The following is a 23,104-nucleotide window of genomic DNA, read 5'->3' as shown; positions in this document are numbered from 1 at the left end:
TCGGGCTGCGACCCTTTAAGATAGCCGTTTTTCTGTTCTATCTTTATTTTGAACCAACCACGTCTCAACCGCTTCACAACAACAACAACGCCAACAGCCACGACCTTTACCTTCACAACTCGCTCCCGCAAACATCGCATCACCGCCATTCCAAATGTCACCATGGCCATGGACCACCACTTTAAACCCTCCACCACCTTCACCTCTCCTTCTGCGGCCATTCCCGCAACACTTGTGAACGCCGAGCGTCAGGCTGTCCTGGCCTCGAACGGGACGCGCGTTAAACCGCGAGTGCAAAGTGCGGCCTTTCCGAGGAGAATTCGGATCAGGAATGATACACGCCCACTTCTGATCCGTCCAATCAGCAAGCGTGGGGCGGTTTGGCCCCACCTCCAGGTGCGTCGGAGGAGAATCGGGATATGCAAATTCGAGGATCAGGGGAGACTCACGCCCCTTTTTCTCCGACAATGGGCGAGCGTGGCTCCACCCCCGAGCTCGTTCTGATCCAGAAATTTGCATATGGGTTCTCCTGCCGGAGTATAAAGCGCCGAGCGCGGGGCAAATTTAGTGAGTTTTACGAAAGAGTCAGTTTTGGAGAGCAGAGTGTGGCAGCGGCAGAGTGTGGCAGCGGCAGAGTGTGGCAGCGGCAGTCAGTTTTGAGAAGAGTCAAGTCGGGTCTGGAGAGGAGCAGCCAAGTGGAGCTCGCAGTCTGTCGGGGTTCGGAGTCTGTCGGGGAGCTGCAGAGAGAGGAAGCCTGGAGCGTGGTCGAGGTGATTTGCTGCAGTCGGCTGAGGAGAATTGCGGAGGGGACCGTATAGCTCGGGTCCGAGGCAAGGAAGACGGCGGTCGGCGACGAGCTCGCAGTGGAGTCGCTCGTCGCGGGACCCAAGCAAGCCAGCTATCCTCTTTCCCCAGAGCATCAACAATTCTCCCCTTTTTCCCCCCACGCTGAGATAGTGCGAAAAGGGGGCCCCGTTCCCACCCCACTCCAAGCAGTGCCAACGAAACCCGCGAAGGAGCGCGGAGTCGAGGCGCCGCCGCGCCGCCACATTTGCGGCTCATCACAAAGACACGGGTAGGATCCACCCGGTCTCGCGGCCCAAAGGCCCCGTCTGCCCCCTTGTCTTTGAGGGTGGCCCTTTTCTTTTGCTTTTGAGTAAATGTGTTGTTGGCGCCGTCTATAAAGTAAAACTGTGTAAGTGTTGCCGTGTGCTCGCGTAGTTGGTAGTAGATCTACATTGTTGTGTTTCTTTTGTCACATCTGTTTTTGGTGCATAATTGTAATTGTATATGTGTGCTCTCCGTGTGCCGCGGAATAAATGTGCATTATGTTGAACTGTTTTTCCCGTTTCTCTTCGTCTTTTCTTTAATTGAATCTCCATCTTGCTTCACGTAAAGGGTTGGTAGTGGGTTTAATACGCCCGATAATTAATCGGAACCGTCGAGGCTGACGATAACACCGCTCGGTTATCCCGATAGTATGGAACGGGTCGCTTAAGTGGCCCGTGTCCGGAGTCGACCTGCGGCGAGGTGCGATCGCCCGGTCTACCCTCCGCGTGGGTACTTAGGTAGGTCGAATTTGGCGAACAACCCTATCCCACGCGGGGGGGCCGATTGGCACGATCGTGGTGAGGCCGAAAGGCCCACCCGTGACTAGCTCCCGGCGTTAGTCCGAGAGGGTCACGACAGAATTGTCCGTCCGGTGGGCGACGTGCCGCGATTCGAGTTATGTGGCCGTTCGCACGCCAGCGGGAACGAATTCTCAACAATATATATACATACATACATATATGTTTGTTGATATATATATAGCCTGGTGTTGACGTCGTGGTTAGGGTAGCGGCTTGGGATCCAAAAGGTCCTGAGTTCAAGCCCCGTTGGTCGCTTGAGTTAATACACACCAGGAGGTTGACTCAGCCTGTCATCCTTCCGAGGTTGGCGAAGTGAGTACCAGTGTACTGGGCCCGGTGCATGCCCTGGTTAAAATAGGTGCACAATATCACTGTATCATTAGAGGCGACCAGGGTTGCGTCAGGAAGGGCATCCGGCATAAAACATGGGCCAAATCACGATGTGGATCATACGCATGATCCGCTGTGGCGACCCCTAAAGGGAGCAGCCGAAAGAAGAAGATATATATATATATATATATATATATATATATATATATATATATATATATATATATATATATATATATATATATATATTTGTTTGTATCATCTGTGTGTATATATATATATATATATATATTTGTTTGTATCTTCTGTGTGTATATATATATATATATATATATATATATATATATATATATATATATATATATATATATATATTTGTTTGTATCTTCTGTGTGTGTATATATATATATAAATATATATATATATATATATATTATATATGTATGTGTATATGTATATATATATATATATATATATATATATATATATATATATATATATTTATATATATATATATATATATATATATATACAAACATACTTGTATATATACACATATGTTTGTATTTTCTGTATATATATATATATATATATATATATATATATATATATATATATATATATATATATATATATATATATATATATATATATATATATATATATATATATATATATATATATATATATATATATATTTATATATATATATATATATATATATATATATACCGGGCGTAGTGGCGTGCGCCTGTAATCCGGCTACTCGGAGGCTTGGGTTGGAGGATCGCTTGAGGACGGGGGCTCTGCACTGGGCAGGGTGTAGAGCAGCCCGGAATCATGGCGAAACCCCAATCCTGATCCCTGTGTCGTAAAAGGCGACCAGGGTTGCGTTAGGAAGGGCATCCGGCGTAAAACCTGTGCCAAATCAGTATGCGGATCATAACGGATGATCTGCTGTGGCGACCCCAAACGGGAGCAGCCGAAAGACGAACAACAACAACATATATATATATATATATATATATATATATATATATATATATATATATATATATATATATATATATATATATATATATATATATATATATATATATATATATATATATATATATATATATATATATATATATATATATATATATTATGTGAAAACACACATAAAAACATATTTAAACATTTCCACATATATGCAAACATACATATGTTTCTATAAATATATGCAAAACAAATTCCACATACATGCAAACGTGTATATATATATATATATATATATACATATAAATATGTATATATATATATATATATGTATATATATATATATATATATATATATATATATATATATATATATATATATATATATATATATATATATATATATATATATATATATATATATATATATATATATGTGAAAACACACATATATACATATTTAAACATTTCCACATATATGCAAACATATATATATATATATATATATATATATATATATATATATATATATATATATATATATATATATGTACACAGCTCTGGAAAAAATGAAGAGACCACTGGAAAATTATCAGTTTTTCTGGTTTTACTATTTATCGGTATGTGTTTGAGTAAAATGAACATTTTTGTTTTATTCTATAAACTACTGGCAACATTTCTCCCAAATTCCGAAAAAAAAAATTGGCATTTGGAGCATTTATTTGCATAAAATGACAACTGGTCAAAATAATAACAAAGATTCAGTGTTTTCAGACCTCAAATAATACAAACAAAACAAGTTCACATTTATTTTTAAACAACACAATACTAATGCTTTAACTTAGGAAGAGTTCAGAAATCAATATTTTGTGAAATAACCCTGATTTTCAACACAGTTTCATGTGACTTGGCATGCTCTCCACCAGTCTTTCACATTGCTGTTGGGTGACTTTATGCCACTCCTGGCACAAAAATTCAAGCATCTCGGCTTTGTTTGATGGCTTGTGACTACCCTCTTCCTCTTGATCACATTCTATAGGTTTTCAATGGGGTTCAGGTCTAGAGATTGGGCTGGCCATGACAGGGTCTTGATCTGATGGTCCTCCATCCACACCTTGATTGACCTGGCTGTGTGGTATGGAGCATTGTCCTGCTGGAAAAACCAATCCTCAGAGTTGAGGAACATTGTCAAAGCAGAAGGAAGCAAGTGTTCTTCCAGGACAACCTTGTGCGTGGCATGATTCATGAGTCCTTCACAACGACAAATCTGCCCGATTCCAGCCTTGCTGAAGCACCCCCAGATCATCACCGATCCTCCACCAAATTTCACAGTGGGTGCGAGACGCTGTGGCTTGTAGGCCTCTCCAGGTCTCCATCTAACCATTAGACGACCAGGTGTTGGGAAAAGCTGAAAATTGGACTCATCAGAGAAGATGACCTTACTTCAGACCTCTACGGTCCAATCCTTATATGGTCTTTTGCAAACCTCAGCCTGGCTCTTCTTTGCTTCTCATTGATGAAGGGCTTTTTTTCTAGCTTTGCACGACGTCAGCCCTGCCTCAAGGAGCCTGTTTCGAACCGTCCTCGCCGTGCACTTCACCCCAGCCCAGACCCCGTGCACAGCCGTTTGCCTTTTTTTGTGGGTCACTTGATGTCATCCTACAGTTGTTGAGTGTCATTCGAATGAGTTGGCGGTCATCCCGGTCAGTGGAAAGTCGTTTTCGCCCTCTGCCAGTCTGTAGCTTTGTTGTCCCCAATGTCTGCGGCTGGACCTTGTTCTTATGAACCGCCGTCTTTGAAATTTTAAGGATGGAAGCAACGTGACGCTTACTGTATCCCTCTGTCAGTAAAGCCAGAGTTGAACCCTTCTTTTCCTCACTCAAAACTACTCTTTTCAACTCTTTTGGCATGGTCAATAGTTATTTTTTTGATTCCAATTACATTTGAGGTACGACTGGCACTGTTTTTGCCATCCAGCTGGTCCTATTGCAAGAGGATAGTGATGGTGAGTAGTGGTTTTTATACTTTTCCTTGTTAAATAAGATTCAGTTCAGGTGATCACCTTATCAGTAACTCACTAAGTAGAATGAGGTGTGCCTGTGTTGGAATTCAACAGACACTGGAATGGAATGGCTGCCATACACAGAGAGATGATGATTAAAAAATTTTTTTCCAGAGCTGTGTATGTATATATATACATATATATATATATATATATATATATATATATATATATATATATATATATATATATAAACATATATGTGTATATAATGTTTGTACTTTCTGTGTATATATATGTATGTGTATGTGAAAATATACATATATATATATATATATATATATATATATATATATATATATATATATATATATATATATATATATACTTATATACACATAAATCTTCTTCTTCTTCTTTCGGCTGCTCCCGTTGAGGGGTTGCCACAGAGGATCATCCGTATAATCCGCATAGTGATTTGGCACATGTTTTACGCCGGATGCCCTTCCTGACGCAACCCTGGTCGCCTCTTACGACACAGGGATATGGTTCACCTATTTTAACCGGGGTATACACCGGCCCAGTACACTGGTACTCACTTCGCTGACCTCGGAAGGATGACAGGCTGAGTCAACCTCCTGGTGTATTGATTCAGTGGCCCAACGGGGCTTGAACTCAGGACCTTTTGGATCCCAAGCTGCTGCCCTCACCACTGTGCCAACACCAGGCTAAGGAAGAAGATATATATATATATATATCACCTAATCAGTTCCTCACCTAATCATTGTGGTGTGTCACTGATTTATGTCACCTTTATGTGTGTAGTGTGTCACCTAACCTCACCTAATCAACACTGTGTAGTATAAAAACAAACCAGCCTGCTGAACCAGCCAAGCCCGAACCAAGAAAAAGACTCGAGCCAAGCAGAGGATCTCTTCCTTATCCTCCTCCGCCCTTCCGGCGTGACTCATCCCCCGTGCCCGCACAACCGCGGGTGGGGGGGGAGTTGCTTAAGTCATGAATCACAAAGTGGGAGGGCTCTTCTTCCTCTTCCCAGAAGAGGAGGAGGGCCGTCTTCCTTTGTGTTGTGATCGCTCCCTAATGATTAAATTAAATCACAGTGCATTTAATCGATTTCTGCCCATTAAACAATGGAAGGTGAGCTATATCGGGAACATGCACTTATCGACAAAACTGAGCTGAAGGAACCTGAAATGATGAGTGCGATTGATTTCCAAAATCGTAACTATATATATATATATATATATATATATATATATATATATATATATATATATATATATATATATATATATATATATATATATATATATATACACACACACACACACACACACACACACACACACACACACACACACACACACACACACACACACACACACACACACACACACACACACACACACACACGCCGGTAGGCGACATGGGTGGTCGCTATATAATTGCATACTAGTCATACAGTTTTTGACGGATCGGACTGACAATTTTTGACAAAGAGGTTGATTACAGTGCGCATAAAAGCGCGCAAGCCGAGTTTTGATTTTCGGAATTTTTTTTTTCGCATTTTTCAAAAATTTCAAAGTCCCGTTACTTGGCAACGGTGGCATCCATAGCAACGGTGCTCAAAAGCATATAACTAGATCCTGGTATGAACCTACCAGTCAAGTTTCATCAAAATCGGTTGACTCCTCTGGCCTCCAGAGCTGTCCATAACATACATACAGAAAACCTGAGAATAATTGTATACACACACATACACACACACACACACACACACACACACACACACACACACACACACACACACACACACACACACACACACAAGCAAGGTATGCTTACAAATTACACATTGTATTAGCATAAGAACTGTGCTTCCCCATTGTCTCAGATCACTCACCTGCATTTGATTTTTTAATTTTCTTTAAATTTAATTATATTTTCATTTTCGGATGCTTTCCGACTGTTATGTGATCTTTCCTGGTGTATCGGCTTCCATGTCCATCAGCACACAAAAATTACCGTGTTGTATCGGGTCACTCACCTGCATTTCTTTCATTTATGGATGTTGTCTGATGATTTTGTGATTTTTCTGGTGTATTGCCTTTGATGTCCATCGGCATGCAAAATTTCAGCTTTCAACGTCACCCTGAAGGTACCGATCTTTAATATCAGTCAGTGAATCAGCGAGTCGGTGAGTGAGTGTTTCAGTCAGTCATTCGAAAGAGCTTCTCGTAGTAGATATTTATTTATTTATTTAGGAATTAGTCAGTTTTGTGGAAACTTTTAATCCTCAGTGCTAATACAAAATTATTTGGAAGCAACCTATAATGAAGAAAAAATGGAAACAAAAATGGTCCAGCACCTTACTGGAGACTTGTAATTTCAGTTCTCACCTGAGAGTAATCCAGGCATTCGGAGGAGGGGAAAGAGGCCAAGTGCGCACGAACAATTGCAGGTAGTAAGGAGAGTTCACCTCTGTCATGAACCACTGCACCTCTGGAACTACAAGATCTTCGTCTGGATGGAAGCCGCCCTCTGCGGCCTTTGAGATTATTGGTACGAACCACTGGACGGACACACAATATAAACATAACAAGAACAAATACACAGTAGAATGCAATGTTTTCATCACAGAGGGAAAGGGATTTTTATTTTTAGATGTTCCACATCCCTTCAATCCACGAATCACATCTATAATTATATTTATATATAATTATAATTAATCTTCCTTCCTTTCTCCATCTTTTATCTCCCCCTCGTCTGTACCTTGTCGCTGCATTCCTACAGCCAAGCACTTCTGGAATCGGCAGAACTGGCAGCGGTTCCGTCTGCGCTTGTCCATCGGACAGGAACCATTCACCAGGCAAGCATATAGTGCGTTCTTCTGCACCGTCCGCTGTTGAAAAAGAAAATGGCCACTGGAGTGGACAGTGGACAAAAATTGTCTACTCACAATGATAAGTTTTGAATGCTGGACCACAATCATCATGTCATTTCTGCTGTCCCTACGATTTATTAATGTAGAGGAAATGATGCATATATTACCTTAAAGAATCCTTTGCAGCCCTCACATGTTCGCACACCATAGTGTTGGCATGATGCACTGTCCCCGCAAACCGCACATTCAGCATTAACAAGTCTTTCTAAGTGGAGTTGGGAACCATCATGAGAGGGTAACACCATGTCGGCATTGTCCTTTAAAATTGGTGTCCCCTGAAGAGAAGTGGCCATGTAATTTGGCCTATTGCATGGGTGAGTTATCAGGCATGGACATGGTCTATCTGATGGGTAGGGAATATCTGATGGGATGAGGCAAGAACCTACTAATTCTTTTGAAGGTGATGCTTGCATTATACCATGTTCATTGGCGGATAGGGTGAAGCTTCGCAAATTGCCATCGGATAAAGAAGTAATATCTAGGCCATAATTACTTGGTAATGATTGATCTTGGTTACATTTAGCTTGAGGAGCAAATTTTTCTGAGCTGATCTCATCCACAGATGAATACAGCATTGTGTTGGGTAGAGCTAATTGGGTCCAAGTACCTTCTTTAAACTTTGTTTCTCGGCATTTATGTTGATTGTATGATGAATTATTTGTTGTTAAACCCTGTGGCTTACAGCAACCAGTTATCTGCCAGTCTCTTCTAGTGACGGGTTCAGCAAACGTTGAAACCTGCTTCAAAATTACTTCTGGTTTGGATTGGCTGGGGTAGGCTGCTGTACTAAATAGATCTGTGTGAGGTTCTGCAACACTGTAGATCCCATTTGAGTTTGTGTGGCACAACCACAGTGTCTCAATCTTGGGACTCGATGGCCAAGCTAAAGATGGTGGTGCACCACTGTAGTCTGTGCCAATTGTAAGCTGTCTGATATGTTCCAGAGGAAAACTGTTGAAGCAGGAACTGTGCTCAGTGTTGTTCATATTGCTGAGGTCGTTTGGATTCTGGAGCCCTGGAAATGCCATGGCTGCTTCATTCCACTCCATGATTGTGCAGAAGAGATTCAACTGAACTGGTTTTGAGAACAAGCACAGGGAGGTGAAAATGAGAGAGGGAGAGAAGATGAGAGAGAGGGGGGAGGGGGTCATAAGGGATGTATTGCAAAGTCTAAAAAAACAAATTCTCCTGAAAATGACAAAAAAAGCACATTATATAAAATAGCCAATTAAATTGTTTCACGATCTCAAAGCCCAAAGCCCGAATCCGTCCACACAACATTTTGAGATGTGCTGCACACAGACAAACAAACAAACAGACACAGAGGGGTGAAGACATAACCTCCTTCACCTTCAGTAGCGGAGGAAACAATAAACATAACTAGAACCCCCACTTTATAACTGTTGGCAGTGATGACTGGGTACCATGATATCCCGCTTTGATCGAATACCTGACCCTGACCCATGACGTTTATTATTATTCAATGGAATTTAGAATAGGATAAAACAATATATTCAATTAAAATCACAGAGAAGATCAAAGAAGCGCAGTCCTGCATTGGAGTAATCAGAAGGAACTCGAACAAGCAAAGATAAAAGATGAAGTCATCAGGAGGAACCTGGATAGGGTTTGGGTTTCAGCTGCTACTCCTCTTCCCTCATATCCAGAGGGACAGCCAAGTGAGCCTTATTAAAAAAGGTAAAATAATTCACAATAATAATAATAGTAATAATCAAAAATATCAAAAAGAACCCAGATGAAGAAAAAAAAAATTCCGGCTGCCAGACCATGTATCCAATCATGATGAAATTTAAAACATATATTCACAATCAATACCAGAACATAATTGGGAAGTTTCATGTTGATTGATTAACCGGTTCAAGAGAAAGATTTTTTTTTTTAGATTTCCACTCAATCCAATATGGCTAGCAGACCATGTGACATCATTTATTTGTGAATACCTGAGTATCCCAAGGCTTGGGGAACATTTGTTTGAAGTTTTCCCTCAATCTGTCTGGTCGTTCTGGAGAAGATTTTTTTATTGACTTTAGGGTAAATCCAATATGGCTGCCAAACCATGCGACCTATGATGTCATATGTGTTTCCTTGTATGCATAGGCGGTCATACATGCAAAGTTTCACCTTGATGTGCTTAACCACTTCCAGAAGATTTTTGAAGGCTTTTATTTTGCAAACAATATGGCTGCCGAATCACGTGACCAATGACATCTTCAAAATCTTTTCTGTGGACCATTTTATCCCTAGATGACCCTCAAAATTTTTCATACTGATCAGATGTAGCATTCTACATATGCAATTGTGACGTCATAATGAAGGCACGTATGATGTCATAAATCACAATTATTCCCGATGAGGAGTTCTTGCTATGTGCCAAGTTTCAATTTTTTCCTCAGTGTGGTTTCAGAGATCCAAAGTTTTTCGGTTTTTCCAACAGGGCTGCCATGCCACATTACCTATGACATCATAATTATCACCAAAGCATTCTACACGAATAGTCGCTCAGATGGTGAAAATTTTGTCTCAATCAGACAAGCGGTTGTAGAGAAAAACACCAAAGTGCTGTGCAGACAAACAAACAAACAAACAAACAGGCCCAAGGATGCAATGCCCTCTCCGATAAAGGGTAATAAAACAGTTTCCTGGACTATTGTATCGATTGTTCGAGAACGTTTCGTACGCCCCTCATAAACTTGAAATAGAAACAATGTACGTGAACAAATATAAAACGTCAAGGGTTCGAGAAGGATCAGAACCAAAGAAGAATAAAACATAGGGGCAATGCCCCTGGGTGTTCACATAGTAGTGGCTGGATAAGATAACCAGGGAACCACTGGTAGGCACGGATGACCCACAAAATATGTAACGGAGAAGAAAGTCAAAACCTTTGGATTTTTTTTTTAATGTCGTGAACAAACTTTGGTACATCCAGGATGATGAAGGTTGTGGTAAAATTCCATCAAAATTATATGTGCAGTTTCAGAGAAGTTGCAAGTATTTGTGGATGGACGGAGACGGATGGCGCGCCATCCAATAAGCTCCCCGCAACTACGTTCCAGGTGAGCTATTAAACTAGAACGGCACTCCGTAGAGCGCATATCTCCGCCAGGCTGAACAGTTTACATTTTGTATCCCACTGATCGGTCAGCTCTGAATCGGACATGAACCAAAATCGAATCGGCTTGTTATTTTCACCGACCCAACTCATCCACCTACTTTTCTCAAAACCCGTCCACTACTTCTTGACATATCATGCTATGCTGTATGTCGTTTTGTTTGGCCTGAGATCACCGAATGGTGAAGATTCACTTTAAAAAATTGCGAGGATTCGGATCGTCACCAAAATCTAATCTTCCTCGTCACACTCACAGCCAGTTCACAAAGTTTCATCCAAATCCACCCATAACTTTTTGAGATATCTTACTATACAGTGCATCATTTTTGGCCCTGAATGGTGAAGAATGACTTTAAAATTTCTCATTTCCAGATTCAGATCTTCACTCAAATCTAACCGAATTTGTCCTTGTAACACCCCCAATCTGTCTACCAAGTTTCAGCTGAATCATCCATAACTTTTTGAGACGTCCTGCTGAGCCAGACAGGGGTGAAAATATAACGCCCGTCCATCTTCGTTGGCAGAAGTAATAAATACCTCAATTCCATGAAGTTACTGATCAAACCTCTCACCCAACCGATCTTGCATCTTAAAAACTCGGACTGCACCTCGCCTTCTTTCAAGGAGACCTCGAGTCGGTGATCTCTTCTGCTTGCAGTTATAATTATTTGCACACACGCTTTGCGACCTCACCGTGCTCAATCAAAGGGATGGAATTCTAATGAAATGTTGAAGATGAAGTATTGGGAGTAGTACTCGTACCTCGGAGAAAAGAAGCATCAGGTCCGTCCCGTACCCTGCAGTGTGCCCCCGCACCTGTCTGCACGTTGCACCTGGGCCGAAAACAGACCCACCAAGTGGAGCTTCACGTACTTTTCTGCAATCTCTGGTTTGAATCTCGCAAGCTTTGCCTTATTAGTGATTCTGGCTCGGGAATTAAAGCTGAAACAACCAATGAACGCGCAGTTTACACGCGCGCGTATAGTGCGCACCTGGTCCGGCGGGTCCACGCTCATTAGGATGAGGAAGAGATGTCTCTGATGTTTCCTAAACTCGCACCACACTGCAAAAACACAGGGAGCATCGAGAAAAACAACGGCACCTACCCACCAGTGTGACCACTCCTCATTTTCATAAATGCCAAGGTGAGCCAATGAAAAAAAGCCAAGAATTCACAAGGTTTCGGAAAAGCTATGATAATAGAAAACCTATACGCCAAGAAAACCTATAGAAAACCAAGACGCCAAGGTGAACAACGAATAGCCAAGATCTTGTGAAAAAAGCCAAGGAGTGGTCACACTGGTACCCACCCCATATATATATATATATATATATATATATATATATATATATATATATATATATATATATATATATATATATATATATATATATATATATAGCGGTACCGAATAAAAACAAACTTTGTCCATTGTCAATTGCAGAGAAAAATAGACAAACGTAACGAAATGGTAATGTGGCAGTTGATGAGATGATAAATTCATTCACTCATTCGTTTTCAAATGGAAAGCCACCTTGGGTCATTATTTAAAGTCCAGAATCAATGGCTCAACAACGCATCGGACAAGAAATCACAAAATCATGAAATATTTTCAATGACAAAAGCAACGCACACCTTAAAAAAAAAAATTGAGAATCGACTTCTATTAATTACAGAATCCAGTTAAGATGTTTGTGTATCCCTGGAGAAAAATGCTTTCATATTGTATTTGAAACCGTAGGTATAATTGTTGATGGAAGATATCATGATTTTACACTCCTTGTCATGGAAACAGATTGTGATGTCACTGAGACGTGCACAGTTGCTCCATGCCGTTGGGTGTCATCAGGATGTGCCAAAAGGTTTTGAATCAAGTTTACTCAATGAGTGGTTTCTTCTGCTCACTAACACATCTGTTGACCGATTTACGATCCCATTGGAATTATGGGTGTTTGAAGGTTTTCATATGGGCTTGCAGGATGGCCCGACTCCAAGACAGAGGTATGCACACTTATCTCCTCTAAGCTGTCTCGCCTGGGTTTGAATCTCACCCCAACTGTAAACTGTCATCCTGTTGTTTAGTAGACGGTCATTCATCAGTGTGTTTGTGCCGTCCTGCAGATGGACGTTAAACTGAGCGTCCCGTCTGCCGGCATCAGTTGGTGGACATTAAGGACCCCATGGTGTCCATCGTGAAGGGGAGGCGAGTTATTGCCGGCACTCTAATGAATTCCCAATTCCTGCTCTAACCTACAGAGGGTGGTATAGCTGCACCCTCAGGAAATGATGCAACTCGCAGCCTTGTGCTGTATATGAAAAAGAAGAAGGTTTACATTGAAACAAAGTGGTAGTCAAATTGATACTGGTAATGGTAGTTTACCCCAATGTGGCAGGGGGAAGGGGGTTGGCATGGGGAGGGTGATCGACTTTTGGTGTCAAGCTATAAAAGGTGTGCTGCAAAATGTTGTGGCTTAGAAATCACTTCTTTGTAGAATAATAATAATTAAAATAATAATAATAATGAATAACAACAAGGAAAAATGGACATAAAATATCATCGCCCCGGTTGTTTTAGTAATTTTGCAGAACAGAGTTAAAGGGCTTGCCCACATTTATTTACAACTAAAATGGCCACCAGTCTAGCAGTCAGCCATATTTGATCAGATCGCAAAATGAAGTGAGGTGCATGTGTCTGCCATCATGTACAGTACTGTGCTTCTGCCACGTTTGAACAAAATCGGACCATGCATGTATGAATAATGGTTGGGGACACACTAAAGTCACAAAATCACCACCAGTTGGCCGTCTTGGATCTGATCTTGAAATAAAATGACATGCATACATGTGTAAGCCATCATTCCTTATCTGTGTGCCAAATTTGAACAACATCACTAAATGCATGTGAAAACCCATATGGAATATCTCTAAATGCATGTGAAAACCCATATGAAACCACTAAATGCATGTGAAAACCCATATGAAATATCACTAAATGCATGTGAAAACCCATATGAAATATCACTAAATGCATGTGAAAACCCGTATGAAACATCACTAAATGCATGTGAAAACCCATATGATATATAAGTAAATGCATGTGAAAACCCATATGAAACATCACTAAATGCATGTGAAAACCCATATGAAATATCACTAAATGCATGTGAAAACCCATATGAAATATCACTAAATGCATGTGAAAACCCATATGAAATATCACTAAATGCATGTGAAAACCCATATGAAATATCACTAAATGCATGTGAAAACCCATATGAAACATCACTAAATGCATGTGAAAACCCATATGGAATATCACTAAATGCATGTGAAAACCCATATGAAATATCACTAAATGCATGTGAAAACCCATATGAAACATCACTAAATGCATGTGAAAACCCATATGGAATATCACTAAATGCATGTGAAAACCCATATGAAACATCACTAAATGCATGTGAAAACCCATATGAAATATCACTAAATGCATGTGAAAACCCATATGAAATATCACTAAATGCATGTGAAAACCCATATGAAACATCACTAAATGCATGTGAAAACCCATATGAAATATCACTAAATGCATGTGAAAACCCATATGAAATATCACTAAATGCATGTGAAAACCCATATGAAACATCACTAAATGCATGTGAAAACCCATATGGAATATCACTAAATGCATGTGAAAACCCATATGAAATATCACTAAATGCATGTGAAAACCCATATGAAACATCACTAAATGCATGTGAAAACCCATATGGAATATCACTAAATGCATGTGAAAACCCATATGAAACATCACTAAATGCATGTGAAAACCCATATGAAATATCACTAAATGCATGTGAAAACCCATATGAAATATCACTAAATGCATGTGAAAACCCATATGAAACATCACTAAATGCATGTGAAAACCCATATGAAATATCACTAAATGCATGTGAAAACCCATATGAAATATCACTAAATGCATGTGAAAACCCATATGAAATATCACTAAATGCATGTGAAAACCCATATGAAACATCACGAAATGCATGTGAAAACCCATATGAAATATCACTAAATGCATGTGAAAACCCATATGAAATATCACTAAATGCATGTGAAAACCCATATGAAACATCACTAAATGCATGTGAAAACCCATATGAAATATCACTAAATGCATGTGAAAACCCATATGAAACATCACTAAATGCATGTGAAAACCCATATGAAACATCACGAAATGCATGTGAAAACCCATATGAAACATCACGAAATGCATGTGAAAACCCAAGCCCATATGAAAACCTTCAAACACCTATATTTCCATAAAGTGGGGCAACTTACCTAAATATGGCATAACAATAGTGCATTTTGTGAGGAAAGCACCAAATTTGGCACACGAGTAGCCTATCATATTATGAACAGATTTGGATATTGGGCCATCTCAAATTCAGCCGCTGATGGCTGTGGCAGCCATTTTCCACTGCCATCAAAAATTTTGAGATGGCCCAATATCCAAATCTGTTCATAATATGATAGGCTACTCGTGCGCCAAATTTGGTGCTTTCCTCACAAAATGCACAATTGTTATGCTCAGTTGCCCCACTAATATTGAACAACATCACTAAGAGCTCCGCGTTCTAGTTCTAGTTCTAGTTCTAGTTCTAGTTCTAGTTCTAGTTCTAGTTCCTTACAAAACCTTTAGGACGTGGCTCTTTCATATACAGGATCCGGATCTCCATAAATACTAAACACCTGTACACATCCTCGCATTGAGGGTGCCTTTTGAGAGCGTCTATCATGAACTTTTAAATATATTCGGATATTTGCTTTAAAGTTTCGAAAAGTTCATACTACTATTTAAAGATTATTCCATTTAATGTGTTGTAATTTCATAAATACACTATTTTCTCGTCATGAACGAGGAGCCTCCATGACGGATCTCACTATTGGCTCCATCAAGGCACGTGACCAAATATCGGAAGTTGTCGTTGTTATTGTGATCAAAATGCTGATGTTTCGACTTTCTGTAATGGATTTTTAGCCGCGTCGCGTTGCGAACGCTGGCTCGAAGAGAGCTCCGCGTTGTTGTTGTTGTTGTTGTTCTTCTTCTTCTTCTTCTGCTGAAGACAAAACTTTCAGGATGCGGCTCTTGGACACATTTGTCCTTGTTTTTACAACGAAAACGGTTGCCAGTCGGCCATCTTGGATCTGATCTCACACAAAAAAATGACATGCTTATGTAAGCCTTCATTCGTCATGTGTGCCAAGTTTGAGCAACATCGGTAAATGCATGTCCGAGAAATGGTTGAGGACGTGTTCGACATCGGGGTTTTTTTACAACTAAAATGGCTGCCTGTCTACCAGTCGGTCATCTTTGATCACGTCGTGAAACAAAATGATGTGCATATGTATACCATCATGTGTTGACGTTGTGTCAAGTACAAACGAAATCGGTCGATACATGTCCGAGATATGGTTGCGGACGCACGGACGTGAAAAATCGAGACCAAATCCTAAGTCCCGTTTCGGACGAAGCCCAACGTTCACCATGCAAATTTTCACCATGCAAATTTTCATCATGCAAATTTTCATCATGCAAATTTTCCTTGCTTCGCCCTCCCTTTCAATAGGGCTCACATGGGATCAGTTCTTCCCCACAATTTACCTTCCATCACTGATGACGTCATCCTTGTCGATAAGGCTGACTGGGGCGATGAAATGTGCCCCAACGGCATCATTTCCTTTCAGAACTTCAGACATTCCACAAAGGCCAGTGGGAGTATGTAAATGCTGTCCTAATCAATATACAGGGGACCCCTCGCATACATACTCTGTCATGCGGAACGTCCTGTTTGTCCCTCGGCTCAGCCCGAGCCGGAACCGTGCTCACTACTCCCCAGGAAAGCAGCTCTGGTTCTACCTCTAACCAGTCTGATACCAATGACAGCTTCCCCGCCTGCATTACTCTTTCTTCCTCAGCATCCATACAAGTTCATTCACACATATGCACCACACTCACACCACTCACGTGCACCCACTCACCCTCTCCCACACGTGTGCCAGCATGCACGGGCTGCGTGGTTTTGATCTCCCGGCACGGTAGCTTGCCGTGCTCACGGTTCACAAACCGGACAGTTCGATATCCACCTCATGGACCAGTGCCATCAGACAAAGGTACCGGCAGCTCATGTGTGGGGCTCGCACACCACACACACCCAGGCATATACATCACCCTGAAGAGAGACCCCATCCAGACCTTCATTACATGGACCCCCCGCTTCCCATTCACACCATTTTTGCGTGTGTCCACCTACCTGGCCATACCAACTACCGGCTCCACCCGGCGATCGTGCCTCTCCACTGCTCCTGTTACAACCAAGCCCCTGGGTAGACGGGTTGGGGGTACAACCCATTGCTCCGGAGGTCCTAATTGATGTGCTCGGGAGATCAATACGTACCCCGTGTGCGCGTCGAAACGCATAAGCAGTGAGATGTGACCGAGCGAAGTTACCATCCAAATGCTGATGCAAATTTACACCCCTCACTCTTCAACACACAGAATGCACATGCAAATGTGTGCAAATCCAGTGATGCAATGCAAATCCTTTACTCAGGACAAAGAAAACACAGGGTATACCACCAAGCAATACATAAATCATATTGATAAGAAATCCCGCTGATATGTGGTGGTAACAACTAAGTGATTAAAGAAGGTTAGACAGGCACCAAGACAAAGAAACGGACCACCAGATATCCCGAGCTAATCGTATATTGTTATACGATTATTTGGTTTGGTATATTGTTTGGACCTGATGCTTCTCAAAAATTGGTATATTGTTCGAGAAGTGTTTCGACCAATCAAATTATGATGTCATCATTGGGGCACGATGACGTCATCGTAATCAAATGTCATTCTCCGTGGTGAGTTCCCAACCTGTGCCAAGATTTATTTTTTGTTTGCATTCAGCGGTTTCAGACTGAAGGTGTCTTCGGGGTTCCAATGGTCTAAAATGGTCTTCGGGGTTCTAAAGAGTCCAAAAGGGTCTAAGGGGTTCTAAAATGTTGAAATAGTTCTTGGGGTTTTAAAGGGGTTCTGGAGGAGTCTTAGGGCGATCTTATGGGAGTCTAAAAGGCATCTGGGTGGGGGTCTTTGGGGGTTCTTGCAGGGTCTTGGGGGTTGTAAAAGGGGGTATTCAGGATATGAAAGGCGTTCTTAGGGGAACTAGATGGGGATTTTAGGGGGTCGAGAGGGGTCTTATGGGGTCGACGAGAGTACAAGGAGGTCTAAAAGGTTCTATAGATGAGATTAGGGGGTCTAAATAAGGGGGCTGAGGGGATTTAAAGGAAGTCCTACGGGGTCTAAATGGTGTCTTAGGGAGTCTAGATGGGGTCTTCGGGGGTCTGATGTGATTTTGGAGGTTGTGACATGGATCTTAGGGGGTTTGAAAAAAAAGGGGTTCTTCGAGGGTCGAAGAGGAGTTTTACGGGGCCGAAGTGGAACCAGCATAATGATTGGTTGAGCCACCTCGGAGGAGTAAAGAAAAAAAGAAAAAAAAATGTGAACAATGGATCCACTGCCGAAAGGAAGGACTGACTGACTAACTGACTGAAGTCACTGTGACTGAATGACATCGTTCAAGAGCCTATTCGACTTGGACGAACTAAAAAAAAGTTTTGGACAATTTCACACCAAGGAAAAACAGTTTACTCTTTGGGGGAATGTTGCTTTTGACAAGGAGAACCGTGAACGAACAGGTGGAGTTGGCAATTCCCAATTCGAGCGGTTTGTCGCGTCATCTTGAGGCTCCGAGATGTAAAATAAAAGGTGGAGATGCCGGGGATCGAACCCGGGGCCTCACACATGCGAAGCGTGCGCTCTACCTCTGAGCTACATCCCCAGGTACACTTCCTCTCCCCATTATATATGTTTTTATTTTTTATACCACCATTATTTTCAATGAACCACGTTCAGACATATTTGCAAAGGAAATGATTATCGAATGAAAAACAATTCTTTCTGGTTTTTTTTTATTTTGTAGCTGACATTTCGAAATCAACCTGATGATTGATGAATGTCGGAAAAATACAAAATGTCGACCGACGGGTGGAGAAACAAGACTTGTCAAATTAACAACGACACTCGGTTGCGTGAAAGAGCGGACGGGGAGCATCCGCCATCAGTCGATGAGGTTGATGACTCAAACCTCAAGATGCAACTGTTCACACCAGACTTTAAAAAAAAAAAAATAATAATAACTGCTATACGTGTTGTTTCGTTGCTTGACACTCAGCGTTTCAAAAGGATAGAACACGCACAGACAACCATATGCTAGCAATGCTGCCGCAGGCTTTGATGGGCCTCGTGCCTCCTTCTGTGTTGAAGCTCCTTGTGAGGGAACACGTCATATTATTATCATCACTTTTAATAAATTTCTTCAAATAAAACATGACATGTATATATACATTAAATACATGACGGTTGTACATATCGGGGATGTAGCTCAGTGGTAGAGCGCATGCTTTGCATGTATGAGGCCCCGGGTTCAATCCCCGGCATCTCCACTTTTTTTTTTTCTGCTTTCCCCCCCTCATCTCCACCTGATCCAATTCCTCTACAATCCAATTGACACAACTCACTGAAATTCTCAACAAAGCAGCTTCACCCGCTTATCTTTTTTTTTTGACGTCTGTGTCATTTTTCAACATCCCTCTCTGTCTTCTTTTTGTCTTCCACTGCAGCAAATGTTTGAAGCCGTGAGGGAATTCGCGATAATATACATCAAATGTGATGAACAACATTTTCCTTGGAATCATCTCGACGCTCGACGGAAGCGGCCGAAAAGGGTCGTTTCGCAGACGAAGTCATCGAGCTGCGAAACCCCGGAAGTATTTACGATTCAACTTGGTTGTGCAGACCAACGCCGCTTTTGTACGGATTGCAATCGTATTTTGTTCTTTGGTTTGTTTCAAATCAGTAACTAATTTCATTGTTCCCATCGTTTCCCGTCACCATGCATGAGATTACATGGGCGGTGTATAATTAAAGAAAGTTGGTTGCATCGGTCTCTCAAAACGGCAGCTTTTAATATCCAAGCATTAATTTTCGGTTGTCGACTTTTTGGGTTTGATTCCTCAGAGGATAAAAATCGATAATATTATATTGGTTCGCGGGCGCCAACAGTGACCACTATTTTAGTTGTGTCTGTGACTCTCCAGAGCAGAGCTCCGTGACGTTTGATGCGATCTTGATGAAACTTGACCAAAGCTGGATATCATGATCTACCACGCCCCTTTGGGCGCAGCCACGCCCACTTGAAGTTTTTTTTTAATTCGAAAGATCCTTGTGGAGGATCTCTAAGTTTTACTCACGTTGTTGTTCTTCATCTTCTTCTTGTGGACTTTTTTGTTTCACAGCGTTCAGTTTTCATCGAAACTTCCTGAAACTTGGCATATACATGTAAAAATACCCTGCGCAGACAGTAACCATCTCCGATTTTGAAAATTCCTCCTAGAAAAAAAGTTATGACGTCAAAATATCTCCGCTAATGGAAATCGCCTAAAACATTATCTCCGAAACTGGGCAAGCTTTTTGAATTCTGTTTGCGGGAATCGAACAGGGCATCAGCAGAGATTAATTATCGCACATATGATACATCACTGTGACGTCATATAAATTTTTATGACGTCATTCCTATTTTTTGACATTTTTTTGTTTCACAACCCAGAGTTTTCATCGGATCTTCTTGAAACTTGCCATGTATATGCAGAAGGCCCACGCGCAGGCAGTAACCATCTCCGATTTTGGAAATTCTTCCTTGAAAAAAAGTTGACGTCATAAGACGTCATAATATCGCCACTAATGGAAATCGCCGATACCATTATCTCCGAAACTAGGCAAGCTGTTTGAATTTTGTTTGCGGGAATCAAGCCGGGCATTAGCACAGATAATTGATCGCAAACCTGATACATCACAATGACGTCATATTCGTTTTTATGACGTGATCATTAAGAGGACGAGGATCTCAGCTCATTTGAGCTTGTTTTCTCAATTTTTTTTCTCGCAATTTCATTTCCTAGAAGCTGTGCGTAATGTGCATAAACACAACATATAAAAAATCCGATTTGATTTGGTCAATTTTGACGGAAGAGATAGGTTTTTACTGTGGGGCTTCCTCAAAAGCTTCCACAAACTCAATTGTACCTATCGTGGCATTGTTCAATAATGCCCGCGAACCATCGTCGCCTCCCGGCTTGTCCTTTATATTTTGCAGATCACATCCTTTCACGTTCTGTTGATGTTAAGCCGGCTATTCTGTCTGCATTTACTTGGCTTGTGGAGGTTAAAATTATTATGCCGGGGTTTCCAATACAAGTTTGGAGTTGGGGAAAATATCCTGGCGTGGACGGCTTACATGCCCTCTCCATTGGAAGGACCGACAACACAATTCGGATCTCCGTGAGCACCCCACGTGCTAAGCGAAAAAGAGGGATTGGAGCAATTGGTTCCCTTTGTCTGTCTTATACAGTCGTCCGCTTATGATTGAGGAATTACTTGATATCAATTCAATGTTATAATTTGAACACTGGAGAACATGAATCGTAACACGAACCTCCAGTTTGGCAGAAGTTTAGCTCTGAATTTGGCAAATTGTGCCGAATCTCGTCCCGAGTGCCCAAGCGCATCGAGAATGTAATTATTTTGGGGTTTTTTTGTCTGTTTACCTGTCTCGCAGTCAACCATATTTGAAAATCATTCCAAACAGCAATCTTCCTGTTTTTGCGACATCCTAAAGGCCACAAACAACAGACAAGAATTACTAATTTAAAGTGTTTAATAAGGCAGCGAAAAAGACGCTGCATCAACGGTGGTAAACTTCCGAAAAAAGTTTTTTTTTTTTTTACTTAAACCTTTACAATATCGATTTTATTTTGATTAAATTATATACACTAGTACGGGCCCGTAGGGGCGGACCCGTAGGTGAGTGCCAGTATGTGCAGCCCTCTCTCGCCCCCTCTCTCTCGCCCCCCACTCTCATCCCCCCTCTCTCGCCCCCCTCTCTCCCCCCTCTCTCGCCCCCTCTCTCCCCCATCTCTTGCCCCCTCTCTCCCCCTAGTCTCGACCTTCCTCTCTTCCCCCTCCTCTCTCGCCCCTCTCTCGCCCCCACTCTCATCCCCCCTCTCCCGTCCCCCTCTCTCGCAGATATTGGTCGACAGATAAATGGCCGTAACTTGGGAACCGCTCGTCCAATTAATATCAAACCTTGAAAAGGCACATCCGCAGGTCCCCAGCAATATTCCTGGCAAGTTTCAATCAGATCGGACCGTCAATCGTGCAAATAAATAAATAAATAAATAAACATTATTTGTAACGTCATTCGTGACGTCATAGCACCGTGTCTTGTCATTGGTTGACAGATAAATGGCGTAACTTGGGAACCGCTTATCCGATTAATATCAAACCTTGAAAAGGCACATCCGTGGGTCCCCAGCAATATTCCTGGCAAGTTTCAATCAGATCGGACCGTCAATCGTGCAAAAAAACAAAACAAAACATTAATTGTGACGTCATTCGTGATGTCATAGCACCACGTCTTGTCATTGGTTGACAGATAAATGGCCGTAACTTGGGAACCGCTCGTCCGATTGACATCAAACCTCGAAAAGGCACATCTTGGGGGCCCCGGCAATATTCCTGGCAAGTTCCAATCAGATCGGACTGGCGGTCGTCGAGAAACGGCAGTCACAGACAAACAGACAGACAGACAGACAGACAGACACACACACATTGCTGGAATTATAGATGGATGAATACTGTAGAACACAAATCGCCGACTTGGCACTTCCAAAAGCCTCTAATGGAGCAGGCAAAATATTATGCCATCACAACCAAAGATCGTAAAGCGGAGCAAGATAACCCGCCCGTTCGAAACAGTGAAGTATCCAATGGATGCCCTCGGCGGCCATTTTAACAGGCAGAGCGAGCTTGCGCTCATCAACAACCCGGAAGCTGTTCACAACACTGGTAAAATCGGCAACTGTAAGATGAAAGACA

General features: G+C 41.5%; 2 non-coding genes across 2 annotated transcripts; one reads left to right on the top strand and one right to left on the bottom strand.

Annotated features, from left to right (window-relative positions):
- Positions 1 to 18,878: 18,878 nt before the first annotated feature.
- On the bottom strand, positions 18,879 to 18,950 carry TRNAA-CGC (transfer RNA alanine (anticodon CGC)). The gene has a single exon. It is a non-coding gene; the product is annotated as a tRNA-Ala (tRNA).
- A 592-nt stretch (positions 18,951 to 19,542) lies between these two features.
- Positions 19,543 to 19,614, top strand: TRNAA-UGC (transfer RNA alanine (anticodon UGC)). The gene has a single exon. It is a non-coding gene; the product is annotated as a tRNA-Ala (tRNA).
- Positions 19,615 to 23,104: the final 3,490 nt, after the last annotated feature.

The sequence above is a fragment of the Eptatretus burgeri genome, chromosome 4, assembly GCF_056783735.1.
Source record: "Eptatretus burgeri isolate ZD-2024b chromosome 4, Ebu_testis_v1, whole genome shotgun sequence".
Taxonomy (NCBI): domain Eukaryota; kingdom Metazoa; phylum Chordata; class Myxini; order Myxiniformes; family Myxinidae; genus Eptatretus; species Eptatretus burgeri.
Note: the sequence above shows the minus strand (reverse complement) of the source record. Positions and strands in the feature narration are given on the sequence as shown.